This window comes from Ovis canadensis, chromosome 3 (assembly GCF_042477335.2).
Source record: "Ovis canadensis isolate MfBH-ARS-UI-01 breed Bighorn chromosome 3, ARS-UI_OviCan_v2, whole genome shotgun sequence".
NCBI lineage: Eukaryota > Metazoa > Chordata > Mammalia > Artiodactyla > Bovidae > Ovis > Ovis canadensis.
This window is the reverse complement of record NC_091247.1, coordinates 168,610,447-168,625,567: the sequence shown is the minus strand read 5'-3', so window position 1 is coordinate 168,625,567 and position 15,121 is coordinate 168,610,447. Positions and strand designations below refer to the sequence as shown.

At 42.5% G+C, this 15,121-nt stretch overlaps 1 pseudogene; it reads left to right on the top strand.

The window, feature by feature from the left end:
- Window positions 1-349: 349 nt before the first annotated feature.
- Window positions 350-2,265, top strand: LOC138438245 (cytohesin-2-like; annotated as a pseudogene).
- The last annotated feature ends 12,856 nt before the right edge of the window (window positions 2,266-15,121 follow it).

The following is a 15,121-nucleotide window of genomic DNA, read 5'->3' as shown; positions in this document are numbered from 1 at the left end:
TTGATCTCTGGTTCCTCTGCCTTTTCTAAATCCAGCCTGAATATCTGGAAGTTCTCAGTTCACGTACTGTTTAAGCTTGGAGAATTTTGAGCATTACTTTGCTAGTGTGTGAGATGAGTGCAATTGTGTGTTAGTTTGAATATTTTTTGGCATTGCCTTTTTTGGGGATTGGAATGAAAACTGACCTTTTCCAGTCCTGTGGCCACTGCTGAGTTTTCCAAATTTGTTGGCATATTGAGTGCAGCACTTTCACAGCATCATCTTTTAGGATTTGAAATAGCTCAACTGGAATTCCAGCACCTCCACTAGCTTTGTTCATAGTGATGCTTCCTAAGACTCACTTGACTTCTCCTTCCAGGAATGTCTGGCTCTAAGTGAGTGATCACACCATCATAGTTAGATGGGTCATTAGGAATTTTTTGTATAGTTCTGTGTATTCTTGCCACCTCTTCTTAATATCTTCTGCTTCTGTTAGGTCCATACCATTTCAGTCTTTTATTGTGCCCATCTTTGCATGAAGTGTTCCCTTCGTATCTCTAATTTTCTTGAAGAGACTTCTAATCTTTCCCCTTCTATTGTTTTCCTCTATTTCTTTGCACTGATCACTGAGGAAGACTTTCTTGTTTGTCCTTGCTACTTTAGAACTCTGCATTCAGATGGGTATATCTTTCCTTTTCTCCTTTGCCTTTGCTTCTCTTCTTGTCTCAGATATTTGTGAGGCCTCCTCAGACAACCACTTTGCCTTTTTGCATTTCTTTTCCTTGGGGATGGTTTTGATCACCGCCTCCTGTACAATGTCAGGAACCTGTTTTATTATGAGGCAGCTATTCTAGTGTCTCCGCTATCCTGCTACTCCTTTTGTTTTTTAGTTTTCTTTTCCCTTGTTTAGGCAGTGGCAACAGCCCTCAAGGCATTTGACTGGCTGACCTGGGCCCACAGGTGAAATTGGATCCAGCCCTGCCTGTGGGGACTTGGCAGCCATGGAGGATAGTGTCTATGAGCACCCAGACTGAACTCCTGAGGAACAGATGGAGCTGGAGAATGCCTCATTGTTGACACAGAAGCTGCTGCTGGAGATCCACCACCTGTGGTCGGAGCTCAGTGAAGCCATGAGGGAGGGTGCCTGGAGGCCACTGAGGGCAGTGAGTCCTTGCAACAGGAGCAGAACATGGCAATAGTTAAAAGAACTTCAGCAAGGACCCCAAGAAGTGGGATCAAGTTCTTGGTAGAGAACAAACTTTCCCAGTGCACACCCCCAAGGGGTCACTTCTTGTTTCCTGTTCAAGGGCAAGGGCCTGAACAAGACAGTCACGGGGACTACTTAGAGGAGAGGGAAGAGATGAACCTACCAATGCTCCATAACTTCATGGATCTCCATGACTGGTGAGGCCCTCAGGCAATTTCTGTGGAGCTTACTGTCTCCCCAGAGAGGACCAGAAGATTGATCAGACGATGGAAGCCTTTGCCTGTGGATACTGCAGATGCCACCCTGGGATTATCCAGTCCACAGATGCCTGCTATGTACTGTCCTTCACCAGAGATAATGCTAGAACAAGCCAGGCCTGGAGCATTTTGTGGCTATGAACCAGCACAGCAAGTAGGGTGGGATCTGCCTAAGGAGCTGATCTGGAACTTCTAGGACCACCCAAAATGAGCCCTTCAAGAGCCTGAGGATGATCAGGAATGATAATCAGAAATTCTTCAACCAGTGCCCTGAGGCTGACTCCTTGAACTGGGGCGGGGAAAGGGGGCCAGGTGAAAATGTGGAAGCAGCACTGGTTAATCCTCAGAGCCAATTGCCTCTACTATTTTGAATACATGATGGATAAGGAGTCCAGAGGAGTCATCCCCCTGAAGAATATGAGCATCAGAAAGATAGGTAACAGCTAGAAATGTGACTACTTTGAGCTTTATATCCGCAATAACAAGGAGGAGCTCATCAAAGTCTGCAAAACAGAGACAGACAGTTGGATGGCTGAGGGAAACCACGTGGTGTGCTTGATCTTGGCCCTGTGCGGAAGTGGACCAGAGGATCCAGTCCATTCAGGCAGCTGTGAACATGGGCCCCTTCCAGAGTTGTTGGCGGCAAGGAAGAAGTGGATTTCTGTTAACAAAAACCATTAAGAGCCCCGTCCCTTTGTACCCACTCATTATTTAGTACAGAACTGCCTACTCCAGTGGCTGACTGGGCCCTGCAACTGTGGATCCTGGTGTCCTATTTAGAAAACTGTTCATCCTAGCACCTCGCTCTGATTTGTAATCAACATGCAGTTAGTAATTATTAATTATTTAAACATCAAACAATAAACAAAAGTAGGAGAGTTCCTACTTGGTGGGGTGGTTATTCTAAATAACACATTAGCGAAGAGAATCCATCAGTGTGCAAAAGAATAATACTCTACAACTAACTCAAGATTATTTTTGGAATGCAGGGGTGGTTTAATATTAAGGAAACCAATTACTATAATTTATTATGATTATATTAGGATTATTATTAATGAAAGCAGAAAAACTTTTCACAAGTCAGTGTTTATGCATAACAATATAAATAATAAATCTAAGTAAATAAGAAGTCAAGGAAAAAATTTAAACAAAAGCTATGTTATATCCAAACAAATTGCAAATATTATCCTAAATGGTAGAACACTACAGTAATGTTTAAATCATAAACTAGTTGGGATGCCCCATTACCATTTATTGTGTAATTTTTATCAAAATTACAGAAGAATGTAGTTTAAAAGAGTCATTCAATCCTATATGTTATGACAAAATAACCAGCCCCAACAGCCTGACTCCCCATTTCCACTCAGAGACAACCTCTTATAAAGGCAAACATATAGAAATCAATATCTTTTCTCTGTTTTAGCAATAGGCACCTGGGAAACCACCACAGACTGCTAATGAGGAAGGAGCTATGCAAGAAAAGTGCCAGGACTACTGCTCTGGCCAACATAAAGTAACAGGGATCTAATCTAATCATACTATACTATATATGAAATGATTGTTTTCAAGACATTGAACATCAGGTAACAAAGGCTGCTGCTGCTGCTAAGTCGCTTTGGTCGTGTCCGACTCTGTGTGTCCCCAGAGATGGCAGCCCACCAGGCTCCCCCGTCCCTGGGATTCTCTAGGCAAGAATAGAGTGGGTTGCCATTTCCTTCTCCAATGCATGAAAGTGAAAAGTGAAAGTGACGTCCAGGGACCCTATGGACTGCAGCCTTCCAGGCTCCTCTGTCCATGGGATTTTCCAGGCAGGAGTACTGGAGTGGAGTGCCACTGCCTTCTCCAAAGGCTAGTGATTACTTAAAAATGACAGACCAGTGACGTGAGCCCTATGATTGTCTCAGTTTAATGCCTAGAGAGAAGTTCCAGGTCATGGCACAAGGAGGAAGAATCTAGGAGGAGCCTGGCCATTACCTTGAGTAAAGGAGGTGGATGAGTAAATTGATGCTTTTGAGAATTGATGCTTTTGAACTATGGTATTGGAAAAGACTCTTGAGAGTCCCTTGGACTGCAAGGAGATCAAACCAGTCCATCCTAAAGGAAATCAGTCCCGGACATTCATTGGAAGGAGTTGATGCTGAAGCTGAAGTTCCAATATTTTGGCCACCTAATGCAAAGAACTGACTTACTGGAAAAGACCCTGATGTTGGGAAAGATTGAAGGCATGAGGAGAAGGGGACAACAGAGGATGAGGCAGTTGGATGGCATCACTGCCTCAATGGACATGAGTTTGAGCAAGCTCTGGGAGATAGTGAAGGACTGGGAAGTGAGTGACACACTGAGTGACTGAACTGAACTGAAATGAGATGGAGGCCAAGGTATCACGGGGTAAAGTATCAGAAAAGAGAGAGATACACACTGAGAGATTTCTAGAAATCTTTAGGGTTCCCTCTTAGGTCTTTTCCTTAGTATTGTTTAGTGCATAAACATGAGGAAAGAACCTTTAGAGTGGGGAAAGAACCACCTGAAACAAAGAGGGAGCTACTTATCTTTGGATGTAAGATAAGATCAGGAATAATGCTTATTCCCACTAGCCAGGGTAGAAAACCTCATAAATGACTAAGTGTATTTAGAAGAGTTTGCCTCAGTACTGGGGAAAAATTAGCCCTAGATCAAACTTTGCCCTGGCCTCATCTAACAAAGTTTAAAAGTAAGACCTGAAAGAATCAAACTGTTTGCAAGTCATTTAACTGCACCTCAGAAAAAAATCTCAAGAGTGTTTATAGAAATACAAAAATATCCAGAATCCAGCAAAGTAATATTCATGTCAGAGTACTCAATCAAAAATTAACATAAGGGCCTCCTTGGTGGCTCAGTGGTAAAGAATCTGCCTGCCAGTGCAAGAGACAAGTTCAAACCCTGGTTGGGAAAGATTCCACATGCTACAGAGCAACTAAGCCCAAGCGCCACAACTACTGAGATTATGCTCTAGGGCCCATGAGCCGCAGCCTCTGAGCCTATGTGTGGCAGCTATTGAAATCCTTGTGCCTAGAGCCGTTCTCTTCAAAAGAGAAGCCACAGCAATGAGAAGCTCATACACAACGAAGAGTTCCACTCACCACAATTGTAATATTGCAAATGATGCTGCCAACAATGGGTTAAATTCCAAAATATACAAACAGCTCATACAACTCAGTATCAAAAACACAACCTAATCCAAACAATGGGCAGAAAATCTAAACAGACATTCCCCAAAGAAGACATACAGATGGTCCACAGCCGCATGGAAAGATGCTCAATATTGCTAGTTGCCACCTCACACTAGAGAAAGCCCACGTGCAGTAATAAAGACCCAGCACAGCCATTAATAAGAACAAAAGTATTATTTTTAAAAAATGACTGCCAATGTAGGGGACATGGGTTCATCCCTAGTCTGGGAAGACCCCACGTGCCACGTGTGCTAAGCCTGTGTGCTGTATCCACTGAGCCCACGCACTCTAGAGCCTGTACTCTGCAGCGAGAGGAGCTCATGCACCACAGCAAAGAGTAGCTCCCACTTGCTGCAACTAAAGAAAGCCCACATGTAGCAATGAAGATCAGCACAGCCAAAAATAATAACATTTTTAGAATGATTGTTTAAAAAAAATGCACGCACCCTAGTGTTCATAACAGTGCTGTTTACAATAGCCAAGACATGGAAGCAACCTACATCAACAGGAAACTGTGACAAGGTTAGGATGACAAGACTTTTCTTTTAAAAAAATAACACAAGATGAAATTTACCTTTTTAATCATTTTTTAAAATGTACAGTTCGGTAGGATTGTGCTCTTGTCATTGTGCAACATTCAGTTCAGTTCAGTTCAGTTGCTCAGTCGTGTCCGACTCTGCGACCCCATGAATCACAGCGCGCCAGGCCTCCCTGTCCATCACCAGCTCCCGGAGTTCATTCAAATTCACATCCATCGAGTCCGTGATGCCATCCAGCCATCTCATCCTCTGTCGTCCCCTTCTCCTCCTGCCCCCAATCCCTCCCAGCATCAGAGTCTTTTCCAATGAGTCAACTCTTCGCATGAGGTGGCCAAAGTACTGGAGTTTCAGCTTTAGCATCATTCCTTCCAAAGAACACCCTGGACTGATCTCCTTTAGAATGGACTGGTTGGATCTCCTTGCAGTCCAAGGGACTCTCAAGAGTCTTCTCCAACACCACAGTTCAAAGGCATCAATTCTTCGGCGCTCAGCTTTCTTTATAGTCCAACTCTCACATCCATACATGACCACTGGAAAAACCATAGCCTTGACTAGACGGACCTTTGTTGGCAAAGTAATGTCTCTGCTTTTTAATATGCTATCTAGGTGCTCATAACTTTCCTTCCAAGGAGTAAGCATCTTTTAATTTCATGGCTGCAGTCACCATCTGCAGTGATTTTGAAGCCCCCCAAAAAGAAGTCTGACACTGTTTCTACTGTTTCCCCATCTATTTCCCATAGAAGTGATGTGACCAGATGCCATGATCTTCGTTTTCTGAATGTTGAGCTTTAAGCCAACTTTTTCACTCTCCTCTTTCACTTTCATCAAGAGAGTATTCGGTTCCTCTTCACTTTCTGCCATAAGGGTGGTGTCATCTGCATATCTGAGGTTATTATTTCTCCCGGCAATCTTGATTCCAGCTTGTACTTCTTCCAGCCCAGCATTTCTCATGATGTACTCGGCGTAGAAGTTAAATAAGCAGGGTGACAATATACAGCCTTGATGTACTCCTTTTCCTATTTGCAACCAGTCTGTTGTTCCATGTCCAGTTCTAACTGTTGCTTCCTGACCTGCATACAGATTTCTCAAGAGGCAGGTTAGGTGGTCTGGTATTCCCATCTCTTTCAGAATTTCCCACAGTTTATTGTGATCCACACAGTCAAAGGCTTTGGCATAGTCAATAAAGCAGAAATAGATCCATCTTCAGAACTTTTTCATATTCCTCACCTAAACTTCTGTACCCATTAAACACTAATTCTCCCTTCCTTTCTCCCCCAACCTCTGGCAACCACCGTTTCGTTTTCTGTTTTTGTGAATTTTGCTAATCTAGGTACTTCATATAAGTGAAATAATATGCATTAATATTTGTCTTTTTTGACTGGCTTATTTCACTTAATGTCGAGGTTTACTCTTGTAGCGTGTATCAGACTTCCTTCCTTTTAAGGTAGAATAATATTCCATTATACGTATATGCTGCATTTTGCTTTTTCCTTCATCTCCAAGAGACACTTAGGTTGTTTCTTCCTTTTGACTCTTGTGAATAATGCTGCATGGGTGTATAGAAGTCTCCAAGGTCCTGATTTTGACTGGAGTAGATACCCAGAGTGGAACTGCTAGATCACATATTCTATTTTTGATTTTTTTGAGAATTGCCATACCATTTTCTGTAGCAGCTGAAGTACTGTATAGTCCCATCAACCGAGCACAGGTGTTTCCATTCTTCACATCCTCACCAACACTGGTCATCTATTTTATTTTTTGATAGTAGCCATTCTAATGCTTGTGAGGTGGTATCTCACTGTAGTTTTGATTTGCATTTCCCCCTATATGCAGGTCAGGAGGCAACAGTTAGAACTGGACATGGAACAACAGATTGGTTCCAAATAGGAGAAGGAGTACGGTCAAGGCTGTATATTGTCACCCTGCTTATTTAACTTCTATGCAGAGTGCATCATGAGAAACGCTGGGCTGGAAGAAGCACAAGCTGGAATCAAGATTGCCCGGAGAAATAACAACCTCAGATATGCAGATGACACCACCCTTATGGCAGAAAGTGAAGAGGAACTAAAAAGCCTCTTGATGAAAGTGAAAGAGGAGAGTGAAAAAGCTGGCTTAAAGCCCAACATTCAGAAAACGAAGATCATGGCATCTGGTTGCATTACTTCATGGGAAATAGATGGGGAAACAGCAGAAACAGTGTCAGACTTCATTTTTTTGGGCTCCAAAATCACTGCAGATGGTGACTGCAGCCATGAAATTAAAAGACACTTACTCCTTGGAAGAAAAGTTATGACCAACCTAGATAGCGTATTCAAAAGCAGAGATATTACTTTGCCAACAAAGGTCCGTCTAGTCAAGGCTATGGTTTTTCCAGTGGTCATGTATGGATGTGAGAGTTGGACTATGAAGAAGGCTGAGCTCCGAAGAATTGATGCTTTTGAAATGTGGTGTTGGAGAAGACTTTTGAGAGTCCCTTGGACTGCAAGGAGATCCAACCAGTCCATTCTGAAGGAGATCAGCCCTGGGATTTCTTTGGAAGGAATGATGCTAAAGCTGAAACTCCAGTACTTTGGCCACCTCATGCGAAGAGTTGACTCATTGGAAAAGACTCTGATGCTGGGAGGGATTGGGGGCAGGAGGAGAAGGGGACGACAGAGGATGAGATGGCTGGATGGTATCACGGACTCGATGGATGTGAATTTGAATGAACTCCGGGAGTTGGTGATGGACAGGGAGGCCTGGCGTGCTGCGATTCATGGGGTCGCAAAGAGTCGAACACATCTGAGCGACTGAACTGAACTGAACTGAATGATTTGTGATGTTGAGTATCTTTTCATTTGCTTATTGGCTATTTGAATAACTTCTTTGGAGAAATGTCTAGTCAAGTCCTTTGCCCACTAAGTTGTAGTTATTTGTACATTGTAGATATTAAGCTATTATAACCCCCAAATTGTCATTTGCAGGTACTTTTCCCCAACTTCTGAGTTGTTTTTTTTCTCTGTTGATTTGTGTCCTTTGATACAGAGAAGTTTTAAATTTTGGTGAAATCTAATTTATCTAATTTTTTCTTTTGTTGCTTGTGCTTTTGTTGTTTGATAAATCATTGCCAAATCCAAGAACATGAAGATTTCCCCCCGTTTTCTTCTGAGAGTTCTATCATTTTAAGTCTTACATTTAGATCTTTGATCCATTTGTAGTTATTATTTATTTTTATATATATTTTTGGCCACACCAGGAGGCTTGTGGGATCTTAGTTCCCTGACCAGGGGACTGAACCTAGGCTCATAGCAGTTAAAGTGCTGACTCTTAACCACTAGACTGCCAGGGAATTCCTTGTAGTTAATTTTTGTATATAGGGTAAAGTAAGGGTCCAGTTTCATTCTTTTGCATGTGGATATCTAGTTTTCCTGACACAATTTGTTGCAAAGACCAGGTTACTTTTTCTTTTCAAATTAATTTTTGGCTGCACTGCATGGCTTGCAGGATGTTAATTCCCCAACTAGGAATTGAGCGCATGCCCTCGGCAGCGAGGATGTCAAGTCCTAACTACTGGACCACCTGGGAATTCCTTTTTTTTTAACATGACTGAATGAATAGATATGTCATTCATTAACTGTATTAGCAGGAAATACATAAGGGAAAACTTTGACAGGCTAGATAATGTTAAGAAAGCTAATTTGAAGAAAGACAAATGCAGCCATGCATGAAGTGTCCGTCCACTGGACTTAGCATCTAGGTGCCCTGGATGAGAAACAGTTCCTGGAGAAGTAGAGATAAAAGGAAGATGACAGTGGACTGGGAAGGGAATGAATACGTCTATCATCATAGATAAATTTTGGAAAGTAAGTTGAAAAGCAATTTGCATGAGGATATGTAATATACAATACAATTTTATTTAAAGTTTTAAATTTGCAGAACACTAACTTTTTTGGCATATTATAAATGTATGTTAAGAGTAGGAACTCATGTATAGGAATTTAAAAAATCAATTTTGGGGATTTCCCTGTTGGCCCAGTGGTTAAGAGTGTGTCTCCCAATGTACAGGGGCATGGGTTTGATCCCAGGTTGGGGAATGAAGAGCCCAAATGCTGCACAGGAGACACAGGTTCAACCGCTGATCAGGGAGCATCCCACTAAGCCCCTGAGCCACAGCTACTGCGCCCATACAGCCTAGAGCCAGGGCTCTGCATCATGAGAAGCCTCTGCAGCGGCTTCTGCCCGCGAACTGCAGCTAGAGAGCAGCCCCCGCTCCGGCAACTAGGGAAAAGCCCGTGCAGCAGTGAAGACCCAGCGCAGCCAAAACTAAAGAAAATAAATTTAAGTGAGTGGTTGAAACGTGAAAGCTAGCTAAGCAAATAAATGGCCCATTAGGAAGCTTTTCATTTTTCATTAAAAAAAAAATGTTTATTTTTACCGTTGATTGTATTGGGTCTTCACTGCTGGATCCAGGCTTTCTCTAGTTGTAGTGCCTGGGTTTCTCATTGCAGTGGGCTCTTGCTCTGGAGCACAGGCTCTAGGCATGCAGTCTTCTGTTGCTGTAGCATGTGGGCTGAGTAGGTGTGGCACATGGGCGTAGTTGCTCTGAGGCGCTTGGAACCCTCCAGGACTAGGGATCGAACCTGGGTCCCCTGCATTGGCAGGAGGACTCTTACCCACTGTGCCACCAGGAAGGTCCTCATTTTTTATGTTTATTGTATGTATTTTTGGTTGCGCCGGGTCTTTGTTGCTGAGCACAGACTTTCTCTAGCTTCAGCGAGTAGCGGCTACTCTTTTTTGCGATGTGTGGGCTTCTCAGTGCAGTGGCTTCTCTTATTGCAGTGTGTGGGCTCAGTAGTTGCAGCACATGGAGTTAGTTGCTCCATGGCATGTGGAATCTTCCTGGACCAGGGATCCAACCCCTGTCCCCTGCATTGGCAGCAGGTTCTTATCCACTGTAACACCAGGGAAATACTTTGTTTTTATTTTAAATCAGAAGGGTGATTTAGTAAATAACCTGTGCCAATTTCAAATTCTTATCAAATGCTTCCAACCATCCTAAATATGTTTTGGGAGTATTAGGTCTACTGTTACAGATGGAAGCAGAGATTACTTGAGATTTCACTGATATGTGGCCTATTGAATATTTGAACATAAGTATTGAATCAGTTTGAGAATAGGAAGGAACAATTCCTCTTTAAAAGTTTTATCCAAACTATACATCCTCTAATTTGAGAACTAAAAATTTAATAATTCGGTAGCAGAGGAGGTAGTTGTACATTTTAAGGATAGTAGATAAAAAATGGTTGGTTGAAGGAATTATAGGCATTCCTAGTTTTATTTGCTTTGCAGACACCGTGTTTTTTACAAGTTGAAGGTTTGTGGCAACCCTGTGTCGAGTGTCTATTGGCGCCACTTTGCCAACAGCACTTGCTCCCTTCATGTCTAGCTCACATTTTGGTAACTCTCAAAACATTTCAAACTTTTAAACTACTATATTTTTTACGGTGATCGGTGATCTTTGATATTACTACTGTAATTGTTTTAGGACATCATGAACCATGCCCATATAAGACGGTGGACTCTATAAATGTGTTTTGCCTGTTTTACTGACCAGCCATCTCTCTTTCTCTCTCTCCCCTCAAGCTTTCCTATTTCCTGAGACACAAGGATACTGAAATTAGGCCTAATTAATAGCCAAACAATGGCCTCTTAAGTGTTCAAGTGAAAGGAAGAGATTCACGTCTCTTATTTTAAAACAAGAGCTAGAAATGATTAAACTTAGTGAGGAAGCCATGTCAAAAGCACAGATAGGCTGAAACTAGGCCTAAATTACACCAAACAATTGGCCAAGTTGTGAATGCAACCTACACACCGACTTTGAACCAAATGGCATGGCCATAAAAAAAAAGTTACTCTCAAATCTTCAGAAACTCCCACTTTATCAGTCGGTAGCCATCAAGACTTCCACCAGTTTAAAACAAAAAACAAACAAACAAAAAAACTGGTTAAGTCCTATATCACTTTTAAATGCACTAGAAAAAAAAATCATGACTCACTGTATTGTGTGATGGTATGGAACTGAACCCACAATATCTTTGAGGTATGCCAGAGATCAGCCTTTTACCTTACTACCCCTTCTTCCTTTCTGGGTTTCCCTGGTAGTTCAGTTCAGTCGCTCAGTCGTGTCTGACTGTTTGCGACCCCATGAACCGCAGCACACCAGGCCTCCCTGTCCATCACCAACTCCTGAAGTCCACCCAAACCCATGTCCACTGAGTCGGGGATGCCATCCAACCATCTCATCCTCTGTTGTCCCCTTTTCCTCCTGCCCTCAATCTTTCCCAGCATCAGGGTCTTTTCCAATGAGTTAGCTCTTTGTATCAGGTGGCCAAAGTATTGGAGTTTCAGCTTCAACATTAGTCCTTCCAATGAACACCCAGGACTGATCTCCTTTAGAATGGACTGGTTGGATCTCCTCGCAGTCCAAGGGACTCTCAAGTCTTCTCCAACATCACAGTTCAAAAGCATCAATTCTTCAGCACTCAGCTTTCTTTATAGTCCAACTCTCACATCCATACATGACCACTGGAAAGACCATAGCCTTGACTAGACGGACCTTTGTTGGCAAAGTAATGTCTCTGCTTTTGAATATGCTATCTAGGTTGGTCATAACTTTCCTTCCAAGGAGTAAGCATTTTTTAATTTCATGGTTGCAGTCACCGTCTGCAGTGATTTTGGAGCCCAGAAAAATAAAGTCAGCCACTGTTTCCAGTTTCCTCATCTATTTGCCATGAAGTAATGGGGCCAGATGCCATGATCTTAGTTTTCTGAATGTTGGGCTTTGAGCCACTTTTTCACTCTCCTCTTTCAAGAGGCTCTTCAGTTCTTCACTTTCTGCCAAAAAAGGTGGTGTCATCTGAATATCTGAGGTTATTGATATTTCTCTTGGCAATCTTGATTCCAGCTTGTGCTTCCTCCAGCCCAGCGTTTCTCATGATGTACTCTGCATATAAGTTAGATAAGTACTCCAGTACTCTTGCCTGGAAAATCCCATGGACGGAGGAGCCTGGTAGGCTGCAGTCCATGGGGTTGTGAAGTCGGACACGACTGAGTGACTTCACTTTGACTTTTCACTTTCATGCATTGGAAAAGGAAATGGCAACCCACTCCAGTATTCTTGCTTAGAGAATCCCAGGGATGGGGGAGCCTGGTGGGCTGCCGTCTATGGGGTTGCACAGTCGGACACGACTGAAGCGACTTAGCAGCAGCAGGGTGACGATATACAGCCTTGACGTACTCCTTTCCCGATTTGGAACCAGCCTGTTGTTCCATGTCCAGTTCTAATTGTTGCTTCCTGACCTGCATATAGGTTTCTCAAGAGGCAGGTCAGGTGGTCTGGTATTCCCATCTCTAAGAATTTTCCACAGTTTATTGTGATCCATACAAAGGCGTTGGCATAGTCAATAAAGCAGAAATAGATGTTTTTCTGGAACTGTTTTGCTTTTTTCAATGACCCAGCGAATGTTGGAGATTTGATCTCTGGTTCCTCTCCCTTTTCTAAAATCAACTTCACGACCCAGATAATCACGATGGTGTGATCAGTCACCTAGAGCCAGACATCCTGGAATGTAAAGTCAAGTGGGCCTTAGGAAGCATCACCATGAACAAAGCTAGTGGAGGTGATGGAATTCCAGTTGAGCTATTTCAAATCCTGAAAGATAATGCTGTAAAAGTGCTGCACTCAATATGTCAGCAAATTTGGAAAACTCAGCAATGGCCACGGGACTGGAAGAGGTCAGTTTTCATTCCAATCCCCAAGAAAAGCAATGCCAAAGAATGTTCAAACTACTGTACAATTGCACTCATCTCACATGCTAGTAAAATAATGCTTCCCTGGTTAACTCAGTGGTAAAAAAAATCCACCTGCAAAGCAACAGACATGGATTTGATCCCTGGGTTGGCAAGATTTCCCTTGAGGAAATGGCAACCCACTCTGGTATTCTTGCCTGGGAAATCCTATGAACAGAGGAATCTGGTGGGTGATAGTCCACAGGGTCACAAGTCAGACATGACTTGGCAACTAAACAAATGCCTGTAATATATGATATAAAGGGTAGCAGTAGTTTGAAATGGGAATACACTACAGTTATCAGTGGCAGTAATAGCCTTGAACAAGATACTTCTCTAAAAATGTAACCAAGAACTGGCAGTTTGTTCTCTCTGTAGAGAGGGAAGGGTGAGGAAATGGGAGTTAATATCCCTAATTTCTTCCTGAAATAATTACTACCTGACTCAGACTTGGCAGAATTCAGCCTCTTGAGATTTCTGTTCACTTAATGATTGTTTTACTCCAAAGAAACAGATCATTATTCTCAGCCAAAAGTCAATCTGTGCTTCTCTAGGATAGCCTACTACAGTGAAAAGGCTTTGGTCTTTGCAGAAGTCATTTAACCTCCTTTGGTCCTGTCTTAATCCCAACTCCTAAAATAATGCCTACTTTCTCAAAAGAACTGAGACTAGTAAAAAGATTTAAACTTTTAGTTCCCAAAACATACCACAGCATCTACCATTTTTTAAAACACAGCCTATTTTCAAATTTTAGCCCTCTGCTCTTCCCCAAACCACTTCCTAATAACTAAAGAGCTTCTAGATGAAAGTGAGAGCAGAGTGAAAAAGCTGGCTTAAAACTCAACATTCAAAAAACTAAGATCATGGCATCCGGTCCCATTATTTCATGGCAAAAAGATGGGCAAACACTGGAAACACTTGACTTTTTCTTGGGCTCCAAAAGCACTGTAGATGGTTACTGCAGCCAGGAAATGAAAAGACGCTTGCCGTTTGGAAGAAAAGCTATGACAAACCTAGACAGCATGTTAAAAAGCAGAGACATTACTTTGCCCACAAAGGTCTGTCTAGTCAAAGCTATGGCTTTCCCAGTAGTCAGTCACGTATGGATGTTCAGAGTTGGACCATCAAGAAAGCTGAGTGCTGAAGAATTGATGCTTTTGAACTGTGGTATTGGAGAAGGCTGAGTCCCTTGGACTGCAAGATCAAATCAGTCAATCCCAAAGGAAATCAGTCTTGAATATTCATTGTAAAGACTGATGCTGAAACTTCAACACTTTGGCCACCTGATAGGAAGAACTGATTCATTAGAAAAGACCCTGATGCTTAGAAAGACTGAAGGCAGAAGTGGATGACAGAGGAAGTGGTGGCTGAATGGCATCAATTCAACGGACATGAGTCTGAGCAAGCTCTGGGAGCTGGGTGATGGACAGGGAAGCTTGGCATGTTGCAGTCCATGGAGTCAGAGTTGGACACAACTGAGCAACTCAGAAACTTCACTGTTCTTTTTATGACTTCTAGTTATCTGTATTGTGTATTTATCACGATTGGCTAAACCAAACTCGTTTGCCTGGAGCAGTTCTGATTTCATTTATTATTGCAGGACAATTATGGCTACCCTAATCATAATTTATAGATTAATATGTCTGTATGTCTAAGAGCACAGCATGTGCACTGTCTATAGTCAAAAATCTCTCCTTCATGAGGTACCTTCCTTCAAAAAAAATTTAACCTGGGCCCCCTGCATTGGGAGTGAGGAGTCTTAGCCACTGGACTACTAGGGAAGTCCTAGTATCTTCGCTTTTTTACAAAGTACTGTCTGAATACATACTGGGCCTCATCTGGCCTCAGTGGCAAGCATTTCACATCTATTACTTCCAACCCTGTACCAAGCTACTGCATGACAAGGGGCCAGATGAGTCCCAGTATGTTTTCAGAAAGATCATAGGTCAGAGGAGAAGATAATTATTAAAAGGGAAACCTGTGGCATTAAACCTCTTTAACTGAAGCTGAGGTCTTAAGAGTTACAAATAAATGTGTTCTCATTTCTGGAGCTTTTGTCCCCTCCCTCCCCCCGCCAACCCCAAAGAGATCAAGCACCCAGAG